The 21,223-nt window shown below is 52.1% G+C and overlaps 2 long non-coding RNA genes across 3 annotated transcripts; one reads left to right on the top strand and one right to left on the bottom strand.

Annotated features, from left to right (window-relative positions):
- Positions 1 to 8,413: 8,413 nt before the first annotated feature.
- LOC122202654 lies at positions 8,414 to 14,796 on the bottom strand. Its single transcript, XR_006194782.1, has 3 exons — positions 13,565 to 14,796; positions 11,850 to 11,973; positions 8,414 to 8,895 (listed from the first exon to the last, which is right to left on the bottom strand). It is a non-coding gene; the product is annotated as an uncharacterized LOC122202654 (long non-coding RNA).
- Positions 14,797 to 15,184: 388 nt separating this feature from the next.
- Positions 15,185 to 18,837, top strand: LOC122202653. Of its 2 annotated transcripts, none has more exons than XR_006194780.1 (4): positions 15,185 to 15,300; positions 16,580 to 16,740; positions 16,892 to 16,981; positions 18,696 to 18,837. It is a non-coding gene; the product is annotated as an uncharacterized LOC122202653 (long non-coding RNA). The 2 variants fall into 2 exon arrangements; XR_006194779.1 differs by having other exon boundaries at positions 16,538 to 16,740.
- Positions 18,838 to 21,223: the final 2,386 nt, after the last annotated feature.

Raw genomic sequence — 21,223 nt, 5'->3', positions numbered from 1 at the left:
AAGCCCAGAAGAGGGACGATGACGTTGCAAGTCACGTTGTAAGCTGCAGTCCTCACAACAATTCTGCATGCTCTGCAGACCGCATTGTCGCCTGTCACCCTTGCTCTGCTAGAGCGGGGGTCACTTATTGGCTGTTGTATTTACCGATTTACTGTTGTGTCCCCAACTCCCCTAACTCTGCCTGGCACAGAGTGGGTGCTCAATCTGTTATTTATTCACCAAAACCTGGGGTTATGATCTCTGTGGTTCCAGTCGGGGACCCGGCGCCCCTGAAACAATGTCACCCGTGATGTGCGGAGGGCCAACGGTACCTGGCATTTTGCCCGATGCGTCGTGACCGCACAGTTATTACCTGTGAATCAGCTGGTGCTATTCGGGAAGTCCGTCATCTCCCTGGAGCCGTCAGCTTTCCTCTGTTCTTTGCTGAAATCACGGCCTGAGCATTGCCCAGGCGGGAATGTCCAGGGGACACCCGCAATGATCTCTGTCTCTTCCGCCACCCACACGGCATTTGGTCTGGGTCTGGGCACCAGACAGCTGACGGCTGAGGGATCTTGCAGCGTCGTGCCAGGAACAGCTGGCATTTTTGCTGTGCAGGTTGTGCTGTCGTGGGATTCATTTCTGTCTCCTATCTCCCTTGCCTTTTTTTTTTTTTCTTCCCGACAGAGAAATAGGAACATCCTGTTCTCATGCAACACTAAGAATCTGTCTCAACAAGCCCCTCGGTGAGTTAGCGGTAAATATTGCGAGAAACCCGCCAAGGTTTTAATTGTGCGTGGCCATCAGGTCTGTAGGGAGCTGGCTCCTTTGGAGACCTCCCTGGAGAGCACTGCAGAGGGGCAGCGGTGGGGGGTGTGGGGTACGCTCCTGGGCCCTTCAAGGGCCTGAATTCTAAGCCACTTCTTGATTTTAGGACAGACTGAATATTTAGCATAACAAAGCATTTTTTTAAAAAATATTAGTCATTAACCAAAATTCCCTGGGCAAGAAGACATTTGGAACGGTCACATTGCCGTTTCTTTCCTGTGCCTCTGGACTCAGAGGTGTTGGTCAAACTCATTACCACGTGGTCAGTCAAGAGACCATCCATCCTTGGCTTCCCGTGGCAATCACGTTCGTTCCCACCATGTCCTGACAGTCCCACACTGGGAGCTGTGCTCACCCACCCTGGGGTTTCTACTCAGAGAAGGCCCAGTAACTCGAGCGGTCCAAAAACATCCTCCCTACAGTAGAAACATCTTTTGGCTCTGCCTGGCGTGTTCCTCCATTTTTGTCTTCTGCCACGGGGCCGTTTCTTCTTGGGGGCCTGTTAGGATGGCCCTCACATCTCAGAAGTGGCCTCTCCTGCTAACTCACGATGATTTTTTAAAAGTGCATGGGTTAGACTTGTCAAGAATTAGGATGGGAGGCCGCCTGGAGACCAGCTAGTCTCTCCCGTCCTGTTATAGGGCAGGAAACTTAGGTACAGGCAGGCTCAGGGCCCTGTCCGAGATGACACAGCTAGTAAACGGCAGAGCAGGGATTCAAGGCCGGGCAGGCAGGCAGGCGCCCGGCCCCCACTCTGGACCGCTGCCTTTTGCTGCCTCTCCAGCGCAGGTCCAGAGAAGTCATTTGCCCGGGTCATCCGGCAGCTGGAAAGCCAAATGAGAACACTGTATTAGTTGGCTAAGGCTGCTGTAACAAAATACCGCAGAACATAAACAGAAGTCTATTCTTTCCAGAAGAGGCCAGAAGTCCAAGAGCAAGGTGTGGGCCAGGCTGGCTCCTCCTGAAGCTGTGAGGGAGAATCTGCTCCACGCCGTCCCGATAGCTTGTGGCGGTGGGCCAGCCACCTTTGACGCTTCTTGGCTTGCGGACGCATCACCCTAGTCTCTGTCTTCCTCTTCGCGTGGAGTTCTCCACGTGCCCGTGTGTCTTCTGTATCTAAGTCCCCCTCTCTTTTCAAGTGTATTTATTTATTTTCAGAGAGAGAGAGCATGAGCAGGGGAGGGACGGAGAAGGAGAGAGAATCCCAAGTGCAGAGCCTGATGCAGGGTTCGAACTCACAAACTGTGAGATCACGACCTGAGCCGAAATCAAGTCGGAAGCTTAACGGACTGAGCCCCCCATGCGCCCCATAAAAGTCCCCCTTTTAAAAAGGACACCGGTTATTTTGGATCAGGGGCCTGCCTACTCTTAATTATATCTGCAGTGACTCTTTTTCCAAATAGGGTCACGTTCTCAGGTGTTTGGACCTGAGACTCAACATATAAATTTGGGGGGGACACAATTCAACTCCCAACAAACTCTGATCTTCTAACCCTTGGTCATCCTCTTGTGAACCTGAACAATTTTTAATTTGACAAAATCATAATCAAACTGAATAAAATATGGGTTCTTGGCAGCCTGGGAGGAACTATTCCAACTTGAAATGATTGAATACTGTGGCACCCTGACTCTAAACTGCCTCTACGTAAATTGGTTGTGCCTGGGGCTCACGCTCACTGGGACAGACAACTACAGCGTTTCGAAGGGGACAGATAGCAGAAGAATCCAGAGGTGAGGAGGGTTAGGAGCGGAGGCTCGATGTCTGACGTGTTTATTCAAGGGGTTTATTTGTATTTTCCATCTCCGTGCCAGATGTCAGCTCCATAAGGGCAGAACTGGAACTATTTAGTGCACATCAGTAGCAACTGCACAGGGCTGCTCGGAGGCCCAGTCTCCTGCTCAGGAATGCAGGGTCATAACTGCCCGGCCATCCTGATGCCTGCTTTGTGCATTGCAGACTTGTTTCCTTAACTGAACGGTAAGCCCTTTGACAGAAGAGACCCCCTCGTCCAAGTGCCTATCTCAGAATCCCAGTTGGAAGGCACTTGGCACTGGGTAGATCTGATCGTGACCCGTAGCTTCAACCTCTTTCTCCGCGACCGAAATCTCAGCAAAGCCGCAACGTAGCCTCCACGCATTGCGATTGCTGTGGTAGCACAGTGCTTCCCCGTGGCCTCTGGCCCGCCATCCTCTGCTCCCCCTGCCGCGCACCCCTACCCATTTCTCCTTGTGTAATTAAAGGGAAAATGTTCTGCATTCATTTACTTTATACTTTATCAAATAAGGGAGAGATGAATTAAGAGGTCCATATTTCTATTTCAAGGTTCATGTGCTTTCACAAACTGCACAAGTAGTGCTCTTAAAACCTGCCTTGTCAGCAGGAAGTGTCTGCTCGAAACTCGCCATCTCCCCCCCACCCCCCTTCCTGTTTATATCCCCAGTGCAACTTCTAAATAGACGTGATGGGTAGGACTTTTGCATAGACAATTGTGAAATAATGCTCAGAGCCGCCAGCATTCTCCGGTCTCTCTGTCCCTTTCTCTCTCTCTCTCTCTCATATTGTTCAAGGATCTTTCTGGAGAGACGGATGCCGGGCCCTTGGCTCAACTCACGTGATGGCCACAGACATTGATTCAGTACCTGCTATGTACCGAGGGCTGTAGTGGGCACCACTGGAGAAATGAAAATGTTCATATCTTAAATTTCTCTAGTACTTTCTAGTTAAGCTAGTTCTATATTCAAAACGGCCTTGCGTCCTTTCAAAACCCTCTGCCTTGGATATTATTATTACTAGCTTTGCCAATCTGTGCGGGGTGGGGGGGGGGGTGGAACTAAAGCTGAGAGAAATTAAGTAACAAGGGTCCTTCACATTCAGCGGGTCAAGGACCCCCTGGTAGCCTGGTGAAGTCTATGCAATCCAGCTCAGAATACATTTTTAAATGCGTCAAACAAAATGCCTGGGTTCATAAGGGCAACTAATGATATTGAAATGCAGTTTTCCAAACATTTTAAAAGTCTGATATAGCAATTTATGTGCCTCTTTATCGAGGCATTAAATAACAAGATTCTAGGGCGCCCGAGTGGCTCAGTCAGTTAAGTGTCATGATCTCACGGTCCGTGGGTTCGAGCCCCGCGTCGGGCTCTGTGCTGACAGCTCGGAGCCTGGAGCCCGCTTCAGATTCTGTGTCTCCCTCTCTCTCTGCTCCTCCCCTGCTCATGCTCTGTCTCTGTCTCTCTCTCAAGAAATAAATAAACATTAACAATTTTTTAAATTTAAATTTAGACAAGATTTTAATAACTATTGCAGCTTTAAGGTAATGACTTGCATATATCAGGAATCAGCAAACTATCATCTGGATCATCACTTGTTTTTGTAAATAAAGTTTTATTTGAACTCAGCCCCACCCTTTCAAGGTTCTCTTGTCTAAGACTGCTTTAGAGCGACAAGAGCAGAGCGGTAGTTGTAACAGAGAAAGAACGGCCTATCATGCCTAAAATATTTACTCTCTGGACCTTTACAGAAAAAGTTTGCTGACCCCTGTTGTCTTCAATATTTTGAAACATCTGCAACAACTTTAATGGAACAGGCAGAGACGTGTGGTTTCTACCGGTGACAAAAATCTCAGATATTTGCAAATACTACTGTGGCTTGTTGCCTCCATTTGTAACCGAAGCGTGTCATTTTTTCCATCCAAGTTCATGGGCCCCCAGAAGTGCATTCATGATGCTACTAGGGGTAGAATTCCAACCCAAGTTGGTCTGTTTCAGAAACCAGCATTTGTCCTACAACCCTTGATGTCTGGTACTTGAGAAATCTCACAGCCTAGTGGAACACACACACACACACACACACTCACACACTCACACACACCCTTCTAGGTAGACAGTCCCTGCCTAGTGCTATCATGAGGAGATAAGTGCCATGGAACTCTTGGGGAGGCAGGGATGTCCAATCCCTTAACCTTCTGAAGTCCTTGATCAATGCAAAGCCACCACATATGGCTGGCACCTGGCCCAAAGGGTGAAGTGAACTCTAGCTCAGCTACCAAGCCTGCTTGTGTTGGAGGCTGGGATGCCTTTGTAAAAGCTTCACAATTGGGACACATGCGTGGCTCAGTCAGTTAAGCATCTGACTCTTGATTTTGGCTCAGGTTATGATCTCATGGCTTATGCGTTTAAGCCCTATGTCAGACTCTGTGCTGACAACATGGAGACTGCTTGAGATTCTTTCCCTCTCTCTCTCTCTCTCTCTCTCTCTGCCACTTCCTCTCTCGCTCTCTCTCTGAAAATAAATAAACTTAAAAAAATGAAAAGTTTCACAAAAATAAATAAATAAAATTCTCGCAAAATGCTCTGTGGGCTAGGGAAAGTCTGGGTATGTCTTCTCTTCAGCAACGTGGACGAGCCTATATTTGGACTTAGACTTGATGGGTACTTACTGATGTATGGTCTGTCCCTCAAACATTTACAGGGGCATTGATGGATTGACTCCCGGATAGGTAATAAGAAAGAGGAAGACCATTATTACACTGAGGGATTATAAAGACTGCACTCTGCAAACTTTCCATTCACTCATTTGTTCATTCACATCTTCCCTCCTAAAAATGTTCATTAATTACCTGCTATATGCCAGCCTCTTATTTAGGTCTCTTATTTCAGGGAGACATACACACACACACACACACACACACACACACACATACACACACACACACACACACACACACACACACACATATATATATCTATATATACACACACACAAGCCATAGGAAGCTTAGTTCAGCTTTGTGATTTCCTAGCAAGGTTACCTTGGGGAACTTCTATTCTCTGATTTCTATTAGTCTATCTATAAAATGGGAATCGTAAATATACCTGCCACCCACCTGACAGATTTGAGGTGCATCCAATGAGACAATAGATGGAAAGATTGTCGGGGAGAAAATGTTTAAAAGATCAAAAGGAAGGAGAGATCTCTGCAGTTCCTGTGGGTTGGGCTTGTTCATAGATGAAGTGGCCTTGAGTAAGCCTTGAAAGATGGACAGGATCTGAAGAGGCCAGAGGTTAGCTGAACCCGACAGGAGACACCAAAATGGCACCGTAAGTGCGGGCTGGGAGGCTGGGCAGGAGCTGAGTAATCTGGCGGCTTCCCTGAGGAATGTGACACTCAGCACACTCCCTGCTGAGATTTTAGAGCCAGCCAGGAGGCACTGTTATAGAATGTGTTTTTTATCATCATCCTCATCACCATTATTATCATTATTAATAATATGATATTTGGAGCATTTATGCACATTAATTTTAAACAAGCATGTGCTGTGGCAAGATTTGATGCTGCTACCAATAAGCAGTCATAACGTGGGTCTTTAATTTACATAAAATCATTTATGCTAATTTAATTAGTCCTTTGTTTACAGCTGAGGCTCACTCACCACTGGGCTGCGAGATGTGCTCGACTGCAGCACACTGAGGAGCCGGAAGCCAGGCACACGCATCCATTTTGCAGGGATGCTCTTCCCGCGCAGAGGGAAGAGTCTCCTGCTTTTTGGGGGGAGGGCACATTCAGATGCGGCAGTTCTTATTTACAACTTATCCCCAGTAGGGGACTGTGCTGGGCGCTGTCCTATTTTGAAGTGATTTGTCCTGACAGTCGCCCTGTGCAGAAGATCAGAGAAGTCTCACGTCTGACCCAATATCACACAGCTACCAAGTGGCAAGACAGATATTCAACCCAGCTGTGTCCGTCTCTAGTTCTCAGCCTCTTTCTAGATCTTTACGAGTGTAGACATTAAATAGGAAGAACTAGCATGGCTTGGCCCATGGTACGTACTCACGTACTCTGTAAACGCCGGTTGAATGAATGAATGAATGAATGAATAGCGTCGTTCCCGTTTCAAGGGTTTTCAGGTGCATTTTCACCCTGACACCTTGTAGCAGCCCTGAGAGATGGGTCTGGCCAGCTCCATTTTGCAGAAGAAGCTGAATAGGCGGGGTGATGGAGAGGGCACTCCTCTTTGAACTCAGAGTTCTACATCCTCCTGCTGATTGTGTCACTGATTTATGCCCTGACCTTGGCCCGACCTTGACCCTGGTCAAAGTGCTTCCCTCACCCCAGTTCCTCCATTGCCCCATTTGCAAGACAGCAAGAAGGATCCCTTGTCCTTCTAATCTGACGGGCAGAAATAAAAAAATGAGTCTGTGGAGGGGACCGTGCAGGGTGCCTGGAAATTATAAGGTGGTATTTGTCAGACTTGCCTTGGGAAACCTTGAAAAATTGAATGGAAACCACTGGGCTCATTCATCTCCTTTTAACAGCCCCGTGTCATCCAGCCTGGTCTTTTCCATTCCTGCTCTGTCCAGTCCTGACAACATAATTTAGTTCCAGGGAACTTGAATAGAACAGAGTGGACTGATATTTCCACGCACTCGGGCCTTGATTAATACCGTCAGGGCAGCTGCCTGTGAGGATGAGGAACCAGAGAGGATGATGCTTCACAGCACCCCCGCCTCCCGTGCTCACTGCCTCTCCCCTGCCTCGTCCTGCAGGTCGCCCTCTCCCCTCCCTCCTTCCACCCAGACTGCATGCCGAGGCCCTTCCCTGGCGTATTTGTCCTTCCTGCTATTCAGCCATCCGTTCTGCAAACATACTGTTTGCCATGGTCAGGCAGTGGGGACGGAGAGTGAAGTAAGGAGCAGCCCCGTCCTTCAAGAATTCAATCATGGGAAAATGAAAACCAATGGCCACTCAGGCAAAAAACGGCTTAAGGGATGAAGCGGGTGTTAGACCAGGGATGGAGTGGCTATGGGGGCAGATGGAGGAGGTGCAGAGGGCTTCACAAAGGAGACAGTGTCAAAGGAGGCATTTGGGGATTCGTGAGGTCTCCCCGGGCGGAGGTGTATGGACAGAGGGAGGGAGGGCAGGGAGATTTCTGGCAGTGGCTGCCGCGTAAGCAAACGCACAAGGGCCTGAGATGCCTGACTGTGTGGGGATGGGAAGCATTCTGGGTGGCCCTGCTGTGAATGGGGTGCTAAGGTGGGGGCAGGGCCCGGAGCAGGGACTGCAACGGGCAGATGTTGGCATCTTTGCCTCAGTTCTGGTTCCACTGGCATGCCTTTCTTTGGGAATGCACCCAAGTCCGCATGGGGAGATGATGAAAAGGGCACTGAAGGAGAAGGGAGTAGGGGGTTGGAGAGCAGATATGGGGAAATTCCATCCGCCTCCCGTCTCAGTAAGAGTGGGAGTAAACCCCAACCACGGGCGGGGAGGAGGAACAGGGAGCAGGGAGAAGGTGCAGGGCAGGTATTTCTTTTCATCTGTGTGAACGGGGGCAAGAAACGGCTCCACTCTGGCAGTCCCGGCTCCTCTTTTTTGTGGACTTTCTTCAAAGTAGGCGGCTACCCAGAGCTACCTTGACACTGATAACCACACCCAGGCCTCCTTCCCAATATTCTGCACAGGGGCGTCCTTAACCCATCGCAGAGGAGGCAGGATTACCTCGTCGTGAATGTGTCCCTGTCCCTACCCAGCAACACCTGCACTGATGGCCTCTTTCCATGGATATCAAGATTTATGGTTCCTCAAAATCAAATATTGACCTTGGCTTTGTGTCCATCAATATATGACCTTTCAAGTCAATGAACCTGGATATGCGAGTCAATGGTTACTTATTATATCCCCTGCCCTGAAATGGAAATCTCGGACCCCCCAGCGCACGGATTGGGCCATAGTCGCGATCTTGTTTATTGCTCCCTGCACTTGGCGTCTGTGATTGAAGAGTCCTTGAACAAGCTGCAGAGTTCCCAGGAAGCCCACGTGCTCTCTCTCTCATCGCATCAGAAGCCACTCAGGGCAGACTTGCAATCCCATGCACTTCCCTCCTTCCCTCACGGGGAAATATTTTAGTCTGGTAACTTCTCATCCCAGGAGGCTGGAGATCGTCCCAGGCCACTGGGAAGAATGGTGTCTCTCTCCCCATCTCTCTAATGCCAAGAGGACACGGATGCCTTCACTGGGCCAGTTGAAGGACTGCGTGCTGAAGATAAGTTGCCTGTCTCTGAAGTCCTGTTGCACCGACAACCTCTGAGAGTCTAGGAGGAGGAAGAGTGAGGATTAAGTCCCAGCCCCTTGAGTGTGAAGTATCAGTCTTTCCTTCCTAGCTGGGTGGCTTTGGGTAGGTTCTTTCTGTTCATTCTTTCTGGGCCCCAGTTTCCCCGATGTAACAAGTAACAAGGGTTGCTGTACAGAGTCAGTGACATAATCTGGGTAAGGTGTTTGATCCATGCCTGGCAGAGAATCAGCACTCGTAGATATCGCTAGCACTCAGCTACTGTGTCTTGCTTTTCCAACCACACGGAAGACAGTCCTTCCCGTCCCACTCCACCTTGAGGCCGAGTGGACCAAGTTCCGGGTTCAGGCTAACGGAATCTGAGCAGAAGTGACATGTGTCACTTCTGAACTAGGTCGTGAAAGCCAGTGCTCCATTCTCCAATCTTCCCTGCGGCCATGGTGACTGAGTGGGTCACATGCTGCAGACGGGGCAGCTTTGGACGGCGGAGGACCTGTCAACCGGGTGGGTGAGGCCCTACGTGGTAGTCACCCACCCCGCAGACCTGCCGGGATCTGCGATGGGTCCTGGGTGAGAAAGAAACAAATCTTTGTTGTGTTAAGCCCCTGAGATTTGGGACCTACTTGTGGTTGTGCTGCAACACAGCTCAGACCCTCCTGGCCGGCGGGGTTCTCAATAAATATTAATGATCATGAGGGGGAGGACTGGTACGATGCTAGACAAGTAGAAGACCCCGACACCCTGCCTTCCTCAGCAGCAGACCCTTGACCATGACAGTCAGACCTTTAAACAAGACAGTCTTGTTCAAACCCATCTTGGCTGAAGATTCTTCCCTGATCCTCTGCCTTGGTCAGAAGACTCGACTCCTGCCTTCCCCGGGCCTTTGTCCCTGTAGCCCCACTCTCCTCCCGAGACTCTACCCGGAGCTTTTTACACGAGTAAATGGCCATTCTATTGATGCCTAAGTCAATTTATTTGATGCGGGTGGAGGGGGGGGGGGTAAGAAAACATGGCCCTGAGTGCCAAGAATCCTGGGTTCAAATGTCGGCTTGGTGTCTGCCTTTTCCTGAGCTCCTGCCCAAGCTGGGAAAGACCTACCTTGCCACCCATGACACCTAGTTACTCAGAGCAGTGACCCTGGACGCCTCCTCAAGGGCAGGGAGCTGCCTGGATCCTCCATGCAGAGCACGATGTGTGCTTCACAAATATAGACGGACTTAAGGAGGATGCTAGAAAGGAAAGCTTGTCGCGGCTCTCATGGCCACAGAGACTGCCTTCCAACAGCTGTTTCTGGGGGGCCCAGTGTTTATCTGGGGGTGGCTGGCAGGAGTGGATGGCCCTGTAGCCACCTAAGACGACCCCAGGGCACGTCTGGGGAAGCCCAGAGCTGCGAGGCACATACTGGGAGCACCACTTTCCTGCTCTCAGCTCTTCATCCTGCAGATCGGGGCTGCGGAGGCCTGAAGTCATCCTGGTTGCTGTGGGGACAGGACCTCAGCTCTGTCGCCCTCGAACCCTCTTGGGTTATTGCTCGTCAAAGCATTCAAGTGAACTCTGTCTTAGGTCACTTTCCAGTGTGCTGGGTCCCTCTCTCCATGGAAAAGGCGATTCCCCTGAATGGGCTCTAAAGACAGTGTCGCAGGAGGGGCGTGGAGGCCTTAGCCTAGGGGCCTGATAGGTCACATTGCCCGGGCTTGTGTCCTGGGTCCAGCATTTATTAGCTTTGCGGCCTTACTTAGGTGACAAGTTAACCTCTTCGAGCCTCTGTGTCTTCCTCATCTGTTCAAAGGGGATACAAATAGAAACCACACGCGGGCCCACTGTGGGCGTCCACATCTGTGGGCATCCAATGAGATGGCAAGGGGGAAGTACTTAGGGCGGCGGCTGGCACACAGTCGGGCCTGCGGGATGCCTCCTGCCTGCCTGCCCGCCCACTGCGAGCCCACTGGGTTCGAACGGATTCTGTGTAGGGCAGCTACCAAATCAACCGTCTTCAGTTACCCTCCAGAAAGAGCTATAATAGGCAGGAAAAAGCATCCCTGAAACACAGAAAGCAGAACAGAAACTACCTCTTCGCCCGGCCAGCCCACCTCTAGGTCCCAGCGGAATGACCACCTCCTCAGAGGAGCCCGCCCTGCCTGCCTCGGACGGCTGCATGGGGATGTTCCCTGCTCTCCACACCACGCTGCTCTTCCTCAGGTAGGACCGATCTCCACTGCCACTGAATAATGATTATGAATTGTCATTCATCTGTTCAATATCTGTCCTCCCCTATGGAGATGACGGACCACGTCTGCTTTGGTCTCACCAGTGCTGAGCACAGTGCTTGGCACATAGTAGGGTTTCAGTAGATATTTGTTGACTGCCTGATGGATTGATTCCAGGCCTCGTTGCCTAGATTGCTGCCATATGGTGGGTTTGGAACTGGGGAAGCCATACGCGTGGGGCCAGCCTTATATACGCATGGCTTGCAGGCTGCCTTGCCCCTAGAAGACCTCTTGAAACCATCCCGGAACAAAAATCCTTATGAGCTCTAAGTGGGACCCAGAGAGGGTGAGGAATTTGCCTACAGTCACCCAGCTGGCTAGCTGCAAACCACAGCTTGAACCCCGTTCTGAGTGACTCTAAAAACCCTTCCCTTCCCTTTTTTATCACCGCACTTCGGTAGATTTCCCAACTTCAGGGAGTGTCAGAATTCCTTGGGATGTTTGCAAAAATACAGATTCCTGGGCTTCATCCTCAATGCTTCTAATGTCGTCGGTCTAGGGGCAGGGTTGGCCCCAAGGCAGGCAGGGGCCCCAGGCCAAGACTGCCTGTTTGTCTGTTTGTTTGTTTGTTTGTTTCGTGGGTGAGGCAAAACACTTCGAGTCCCTCCAAAATCACGTGAGCACCATTCTGCTGGCCTAATCTCACATGATCTTATGAAAGAAATACTTTGCTGGTCCCTGGGAGCAACTCACTGGCTAGGCTGCCTACCTGCTACAGAGGCCCAACCACGGGGCCCTGGGATGATCCCATGGATTTCAGTCCTTGGAAGTCTTTAGGACATCTGGTCAACCCTTGGAGGCTGTGGGGTCAAGGTAGAAGTGGTACATAGTCTCTGCGAAAGAGGAAGAGATGGGAATCGGGATTCACACAGGACCAGGTCCAATATTGGGATTCCTCACCTTGATGGCGCTGGGAGCCCAGCCAGGCCTGGGCACAAGGAAGGTCCTCTAAAGCAGAGAGCTCCCAGAGGTGGGGGCCACATGGCAGGCAAGTCTGCCTGGAGGAGACCTGAGAACCTGAATTTACATCAGCACCCCAGGGAATTCTGATGCAGGGGTACCTGAGGTCATACTTTGAGAAACCCTGCTCTAGGAGCCTAGGGTCCACTCAAGATAGGAAGAACTTCTGGAAGCCAAAACTGGCCAGGGATAGAGGGGGCTGCCTCACGCCAGTGAGCTCCAGTGTAGGCTACGGGCCTGTGGGCTCTCTGACCAACCTGGTGGCTGTCACCCCCAGGTCTCCCTAACAGGAGGGGGTGGCGGGCGTTAGATGGTGACTCTGCCTCCCGAGGGGCCTTCTGATCAGACGGGTCCTGGGTAGCCTCCTAATTTGTCTCCTCCTTGCAGTGCCAGTATCAGCTTTCTGATGCAGAGGGACCCCGGTAATGAGTTTCTATTAAAAGAGCTGAATCTCAGCTCTCGGAACTCAATGTTCAGAATAAACAATGGGGCAGAATCCTATTAAAAAAGGCTTCCAACATGGACAAATTAAGCCCTTGGGAATGCCTTACAAAGAATACATTTTTCCAGTGTCGAACCAAGATCAATAGAGAAAAACAAATAATTTCAAGTGGGAGTCATCATAATGATACCCAGGTACAGGCAGGGGTTGGGTGCGTTATTTTGGCCTGAGGACACCCCGGCGAAGATAATGAGGGAGAAGAGGAGGGGAGCTCATAATGGGCGTGAGGGGTGTCTGGGTCTCCTGGGCGGCTGAGCGAGGAGGATGTCGCGTCTCATTTGTCTCTGTCGAGACTCCCTCTTTCTCTAGGGGATGGTTAAGCCCACAGTGCTGCCCACCGAGGGCTTTTCAAGCCTGGAGTGGGGCGGGGTGGGAGACCTTGGCTTTGTTCACCGGGGGAGAGATCTTATCTGTGCACATGCCTGGCAGGGAAGCTGTGTCTGTCTCACCCCGAGCAGAGTGGAGATCCTCAGACATCTACGCAGATGCCTGAATTGTCACCACCCAGAACTTACCCCTGTTTTGCTCTCTCCACCTGTGACTGCTCTGTGAATATCCCTCTTGCAATATCCAATTTTGTTCCCCAAGCCATGCAAACGCTTACCCATCTTGCCAGGCTGATCTTGAGTCCCTCCTCTGCATGAGACCTTTCCTGAATGCTTCCCTCCTTGCCTAGATTCCTAGCAATCTAAATAATATCCTTGAACGTTCAACATATGCAAGGTAGACTCTTGGCCTGGCACATCTCTACCCCTCCCTCCCCCTTGGAGTCTGTCCTAGTGCTGTGACTATCCTGTTGATCTGTCAGGTCAGTGCTTCCTCCTCCTTTTAGGGACCCCTGGTTCAGTCCAGCTCACCCCACACTCACTGGGCAGTGCTCCGTGGTAGTTTCCATGCTGGGCTCTGGGAGACTCAGCACTGAGCAAGACACAGGTTGGGGGCCCTTGAAGGTAGGGACTTACCCAACCTTCTGGTGTGGCTCATCTGCCTCCAGGAATGAACGAGGAAATAGGATCCCGAGGAAGAGGGCAGTGTGCTCAGGGACAAACAGACGGTGGGAGATGGACAGACTGGGAATCCAGTTCTGCTGTCTGGAAAGGACTTATTTCTTCGCTGTGCGAAGCACCTTCCACCTGCTCTCGCTCTCCATATGAAGGCACTTAAGCTACACAGTAGAACCCCTAAGGTGGGTACTGTATTCCCCCCCGCTTTTACAGGTGAGGGAATTGAGGAACAGTGAAAGTTAAATAATCGGTTCAAGGGTTTCAGGTGGCCAGTCTTCTGCTCCTAGCCAAATCTCTTTCCTCTGCATTGCCCAGGGAGGATTGTGGAGGGTAGGATGTGGTACAGGCAGACCTGGGCAGAGGACAGGGTCCCGTGGAAGCCCAGGGGGCCTGGGCTGCAGTGGAAAGCAGGAAGAAGGAGAGCCCTGAACGGCTCACGTTCCTGGCTGGCTCAGCACACGCGCCTGCTGTCTGGTACATAGAGCCGGTCGGGGCTGCTCGTCTGTAGTTCTCCTGCATTCAGTGGAGATTGCCATTGCACATTGGCCCGCCGATAAAGGCCCTGAGAAGTTCTGCAGCAACCTTACTTTTTCCAGTGTCCACCAGACCTATTTGACAACGGATGCCCTCTGTTGCCGCCTCAGAATGCCTTTTACCATCCAGCACCCCTCCTCTGAGCCAGCTCACTTTCAGGCAACATGGCAGTGAGGCCGGGCACCAGCCAGCTGAAGTGAGGAGCGGGTGACAGAGATGTGCAATGTACAGCGGCAGAATCAAGGAGGTGGATTTTTCTGGACGCCAAGGGAGGGCGCGATTTTGGGGGTGAGGAGGAGGTCAGCAGTGTAAATGCCTCAGATGCCAAGGAGGGTGAGGTCTGAGACAGCCCCTTGCCCCTGAGGGTGAGGAAGGAAAAGTCTAGGATATAAATCACATGCAGGCACCCCCTGGTTGGAGGTGGTTGCTCACGGGAGTACAAATGAGGGGGGTGGCTTTGGTGGGGGGGGCGTGGCTTATCTGTTAAACTTCAGAATGCACGTACCTTATGATGCAACAATCCCACTATTATCTACCCAAGAGAAACACTCACACATGGGCTCGTGGACGCCTGTTCAAGGACCTTTGTTAAAGCCTTGTTACACAGAGCCGGAAACGGAAACAGCCTTAATGCCCATCAACAGGAGAACGGCGAAGGCCTTATGGCCTTGTCTGTATCTCAGCCGTTAGCAAGACACCTATGTAATGATACAGGAAGGTCATCAGGAGAGTATTGGATGAACAAGGCAAGGTGCAGAAGGTACACACAACGTGATACTCCCTAACTAAAAACTACACACGCCTGTACACGTGCACACACACACACAACCACATAGGCACACACGATGCGCACGTGTGCACATGTAGACCCACAGGCGCACGCACACGCACGCACATCCGCACAGGCACTCACTGGCAGAACGCCGTCGCATTGGCTGTTAAGCCAGCAATCTCTACATTTGGCATCTCTCTGAATTCTGGTCCCGCCACTTACTAGACTGGTAACCTTGGGCAAATAAACTAACCTTTCTATACCTCAGTTTGCTCACCTGTAAAATATGGCGAATTCTATTTCGGCCTCAAGAAACGATTGCGTGGAATAAACGATTCACTGAGTCAGCACGAGCAAAGTACTTGCCTGAGTGCCTAGGTGGGAAGGGGTAAGTGAGTTGTTGCTGTGACCGTATTTCCCCTACTCTAATGCACACATATTTTTCACATCTTACACCAGCAATCAAGATGCACTTTACAACTGATAGATCTTAACATGTTTCATTGGCAATTTTTTTTTTCCTTCTTGGTAGCCCGTCAAATAATGGCACATCTTACAATTAGAGAGATCGTAGGCACTGCGAAATAGAATTTTATCTCCCAGAGGTATTTAGGAGGGCCACATACTCTTGTACAGAAGCATGGCCAGTAACTCTGGGACAGGCATACCCAGCACATACCAGTGGTTCTCTCTGGGGAGCATGCTGGAGAGGGGGATGTCAGAAGGCCTGTGGCCTTATCGGGACTGCCTTGGTGTTTTACAAGCAGCACGGACTCGTGTTTACATGTGGTTTCACTTAGCCTTGCTTGGCTGCGGCCGGGAGACACTAACACTGGTTAACTTAAGCAAAAAGGAATTTATTGGCAGGATGTCGGGAGCTCACAGAAGTGACAGGAGCCCAGAGAAGCAGACTCGGGGAGGGGGGGGTGGCCCAGGCCTCTCCCAAGGGCCCGAATTAGGAACCACAGCCACCACCTGGTAGAGGGGAACATCTGGGTACCATGCCACCACGGCTGAGATGCGTGACCTCCAACCTTCTTCTCTATCCCTGGGCCCGGTGGATTTTGTCATTCTTTTCTGTTGCCCATCATGTGATGACCCCCTCCTTCCTAGACTTGGCAAATTCCCTACCTTCAAAGTCTTGGGGGGAAGCGACAGAGTCAGCCTCCCACTGTGGATCTGTGCGGTCCCAGCATCCTTTGCAGCTAGGGCCCGGGTGCGTGCCCGGGTTGGTCAGCTGCCAAGCCCCTCTCCCATAGATTGAGCTAGGAACGAACCAGGCCATGAAACAGGGGCCAAGCGCATCTCTGCTGGCAGCGGGAGATTGGGGGCAGCAAATGTAGCAGCAAAGTCCCCTTGCAGGGCACTGCTGATAAGAATGGCACCACCTGTGCCCCCTGCGTGGCCCCCTGCGCTCAGTGATGCAGCCTCGGTGTCCTCATCGGACTAGCTTCGTGAGGACGCTTCGGCTGTGGTCAGCTGTGGCCTGGCCTCTCTGCCTATCCCTGTGCCTGTTCCTGGCACTCCCGGCCAATCTGTGGACTACCTCACCCCTTTTCGAGTAAACCCACGCCCCCCACCTGGCCCTACTGCTTTGATCTGACCAAGCTGAATTCTGTTGTCAGCAACCAATAAGCCTGGCTGACGCTCTGCGTCGCTCACTCCAGATGCAAAGTCCCAGAAGAGCGCTCGGGACACGTGCTTACTCCCTGGAGTGGGCCGGGAGACACGAGGAGCTGGCTTTTGTAATGGGAGGCAGCAGCCTCGAATTCCCCTCCACCGAGACCACACACAGTGGGGAAGAGGCACATTCCAGAAGGAAATCAAGGTGCTGCTAATGAGGGAATGTGGAGGGGGGCAGCAAAATATGACAGTTGCACACTATTGGCTGTTTAATCAAGATAGTGCATGCCCTGCTTGGAGGAAACCGAGTCATTCATTCATCCATCCATCCATACATCCATTCATTCATTCAACAGGCCGTAAGCCAACTATGTGCAGATACAGTCAGGTATTGGGGACATGACGTTGACAGCTCTTCAGGAACCTAGGTCTGGTGTTGGTACCAGGTAAGTAAACAGGGACAGGCAGTGGGCCCAGTGTCACAACACCAGGTGGCCCAGGCACTCGGCCTACAAAAGGGGCGGTCAGAGAAGTCTCCACAGAGGAGATGGTAAATGGCCTGGGCCTTGAGGGAGAGGCAGGAGGGGCAGCAATAGCTAGGCTGACAAGGTCAGGGGTGCAGAGGAAAGGGGCAGGGACGGAGCATGTGCACAGGCTCAGGATTATGAAGGGGTACCCCCCCCCCATGCTCTGAGAAAGGGGAAAGCTCCAGGGAGCTGAGGGTGAAACACAGGAGGTGGAGGGTCCGCAGGAGGGCAGAAGTGGTAGATGAGTCTGAAGGTCAGGTTAGAGCCAGCAGGCAAGAGTCTTGAATGTCAAATGGAGATAAGCCAGCAAAAGTGTTTTCAATGGGAGAGACAGGTCATTAGATCCATCTTTGAGAAAGATGATTTGGGTGGGCAAATGAAGGGCACTTTGGGGGAGGCAGGAGAGGAGGGAACAGTGCAAGAAGAAAGGACAGGCACCGGTCCAACCTCGGCTTTGGTGGTGGAGAGGCAAGACCCTAGAGCAGTAGGCACCCCAGCTACCACTCTGGGCTCTGCTTTTGGCTCTCTGGGTACCTAGACATGCCAGTCGTGTGGCCCTGACATCTTTGGGGAACCGACTCATCCCGGTTTGCCCTCAATGTTCTCCATCATAATATGCCATGTTGAAACCCCTCGTTCCCAGATAAACTGCGTGGCTGTTACCTGACATCCAAGGATCTATGAGTCTAACGTCCAGGCTCTGCTTGAAGAGATAGGACATTAGCGTGGAATGGTCTTGGAGGTGGGGTGGCAGGTCACGGCCCGAGGTCTCAGGTGGGGTAGGAATGAGATGGCCTGAGGCCTCGGTGTCTGCAGAGGGGCCACCTCCTGTTGGAGCTGGGCCTGGAGCGGGGCCTTGGCAGCTGGAGAGGGCTTGGGGAGGGAAGCTGAGCTCCAGGAGGGGAGGGGAGACCAGCAAAGGTGGGGGGATCCTGTAATCCTGTAAATCGCGGGGGCCGCCGATCCAGGAGTAGGGTTTGCTTTTGCAACGGTGTCATGTAATATCCAAAGGACATCTGCCTAGGTGGACATTAATTTATTTTTCTCAATCAACACTTTTTCCAGAAAGAGAAAGTGTCTCTTCCAGAAGAAGGTGTCTGACCTTCTTCCTCCTGTTCCACCATCTTTGGTGTGTGGGGTCAAGTCCGTGCTCCTTGAGGTCAAGGAAGTGGCAAGGGGGAGGGGGCGGTGTCTAAAGAAGGGAAACAAGCTTTCCAGACGTCCCTTTTCAGATACCTGCTGCTCTCATTGACCATATCTGTCTCAGGGTATCCCCCAGTTGAAAGAGGCCCGGGAAATGCTGTGCTTTAGCTGATTTGAACGTATCCGGGGAATAAATAAAAGGGGGAGGCTCCCTGGCTCCCTGCCTCACGACCCCAGTCCCGATGCCAGGGCCCCTCGGGGTCATTGCTCCCACTGCAGCACGGTCGGTACCCCCGAGTACAGCTGCCGGGACCCTTCCTCATTTTTCCTCCTGACAAGGCCAGATGGCAGGCGGCATGGCCCCATCTCCTGGCAAGTTCTAGGGGACCTTGACCCCTCCCTCCTGGAAATCTGCATCGCCCTGCTGATGGGCTTCCTGTGGCCTGGAGCCCAGCCTCACTCCAAATGTGATTTTCCCTTCCTCCTCCAGAGCACAGGCCAGAGCGAGCGGGCCCATCTGCTTCTATTTCACTCCACGTTACTCATCAGGATGTGTTTGCCAGCAGTTATTTGATGTTCAGGAAGAATTCCGAGGCTTTTGAAAAGAAGTGAATAAAATCTTTAATCCCCCAGAGTCGTGAAATTGCGTTTTGCGGAGGAGACGGTGGGGGCCCACGGAGGTCTGGCGACGCTGCCTGATGCAGGTGGCTGGGACCCCGGCTCGCCGTCATGCCACTCACTCCCTCCGCATCCCGGGCCTCAACTGGATCTCCTGGAACCCGCTCTGAGCCTCTCCAGATCCTCTCAGGATGCCCGAATTTGGGAACAGAAGAAGGCTGCGGCGGGGGATCCCTGACCTGTCTCTTGCTCTCCAGCCAAAAAAGCTTTTAGGGAGAGCTCCTCCCCACTCACAGCCTTGTCTGAGCCCCGCAGCCTCCCTGACAAGAAAGTGAGCTCCAGAGGGAATAGGGCTGAGCCTGGGACTCAGGCTCTCATGTTCTCGGCTGTGATGGCAGCCAGCAAGGGCGGGACAGGGCCTCTCTCGTGGTCTTGGGAAGACATATTCCAGATCTGCTAGGGCTTGGTGGTAACGAGGCAAGGGGACGCAGGCTCTCTCCTGCCTTCCGAGCTGTTTGGGTAAATGACAGAGACCCCCGGATGTTCGGATGTCCAGAAGGCAGGGGAATACCAGCCTACTGAGCCAGGGCTTACCTGCAGGCTGACGGTCCAACTCTATCCCAGCATCACCATCTCTGGAACCCACCTGCCTCCTGCCTCAGCACAGAGGTGACACTTGCCTCTTCCCTTGATGCCTTAGGGCAGGCTGGGATTTTCCAGAGAAGTTTCAGTGAAAAAGCAAATTAATGTTTCCTGGCAAGTGCTAGATCTTTAGGTTCTTTTGGGCACGTGACCAAAGAAGCCCCCCCACCCCCCGCCCCTCCACTGCATTTAAATATCTGCTGAATGAATGAACCGGTGCATGAAGGACTGCGCCTGGGGCAGATGGAGACCATACCCCCACTCACCCCTCATTCCCGATCATGCCCACACTCTGGTCAAGCCCACAGAGCAAGTCCGTGCGTGGTAGGGTGTGGGCCCCCACCACAGCTCTGTGGCTCTCCCTGCTCACACGCGGGGACTGTTGAGGGCTGGTCCCCCCCGCTGCCGTCACATTGCAAACCCTGCAATTCACAGGGAATCTCTCCTTCAGCATCACTCCTGACAGCTTACAAGTCCGACTATTAAACATTGATCACTCAAAATTTAACATACCGTCTTCCCTTTGATATCCTCAACTGCTCTCTGCATAAGACAACAAGCCGCTTTCTGCAGCTCAGCATGAGAGAGGACTTCAAAGGTGCCTTTCCCACTCACTGGCTCCCAGCAGCTCTGGTATTCAGCAGGCAAAGCTGCCAAGTGGAACAGGTAGGCTATCTCCCACCAGCCGCACTTTTGGGGCTCAGAGTAGTGGGGGGACCTCCTGGATTCGGGTCCCGGATTCAGTCTCAGGGGTGATTCGGGGGGGGGCAGAGTTTGGATTCAGGGGCATAACAATGAAGCCCCTTGACACGGTTAACCAAGGCTGGCGGTGGGAGTGGCCGGCCCCTAGCAGGTAAGCAGATGGCCGCACCGCCTTCCCCTCTGAAGAGAAGCTCGGTTAAGCCACACAGTGCAAGCATGTTTGTAGGAAAGATGCTTCCGTGGCTTCATTAAACGTGTGATTTTGAACTCTTGAGAAGGTGGCCACTTGCCGAGGCACAGCTAACGGGCCGATCACAAGTTATGACCACCCTTTCACTCACCCAGGCTCCCGGGGTGGGGGTGGGGGGCTGCATTTTGTTAAAACTGTAGTAATTAGTGATCATTGGTAGCACACTACATCCACCGGGCGTTGGGCAAAGTGATTGACCTGTGTTATTCGCATGATCCCCACCTTGACCTGTAGGCTGGGTTCTCTCACTGGGCCCTATTGACAGGGGAGAATCTCGCAGGTACAGAGGGCACACGTCAGAGGGAGGAAATGGCAGAAGTGGAACTTAAAATGAAGTCAGTCTGACACTAAGGTCCAAGCTCTTGCCTCCATCCACCAGTCGTACTGACCTTGTGTAAAGACGTCTGTGACCTTGTGTGAAAGATACTGACCTTGTGTAAATTGCGAACCCGTGATCACCTGACCTTAGTAAACTGCATTCAGATCCTATGAGGGAAATGCGGATGTTTCTCCACAGATGGGATTTATATACTCCCACACGGCTGGAGAACATGGAGCCTGACCCCCTGCAGGCTCCCCAGTTTGCTCCTGGAACCCGCCTGCAGGACCGGGGTCTCGGGACCCTGCAGTTTGCTTCAGCTCACGGCACAGGCGCTCTCCCGTCCCCAGCCCTGGAGAACGGATCATGGCGCTCCTCTCTGCCAAACCCTGATGTGGCCTCAGCCCTTCCTAACACCTGCCTCCAAGCTACTGGGTTTTACACGGAACCCGCTTCCGTCCCTGTGCTGGGGAGTGCACGGATGGAA

The sequence above is a fragment of the Panthera leo genome, chromosome D2 (assembly GCF_018350215.1).
Source record: "Panthera leo isolate Ple1 chromosome D2, P.leo_Ple1_pat1.1, whole genome shotgun sequence".
Classification (NCBI taxonomy): domain Eukaryota; kingdom Metazoa; phylum Chordata; class Mammalia; order Carnivora; family Felidae; genus Panthera; species Panthera leo.
The sequence above is the reverse complement of the archived record's forward strand: the minus strand, read 5'-3'. Positions and strand labels throughout refer to the sequence as shown.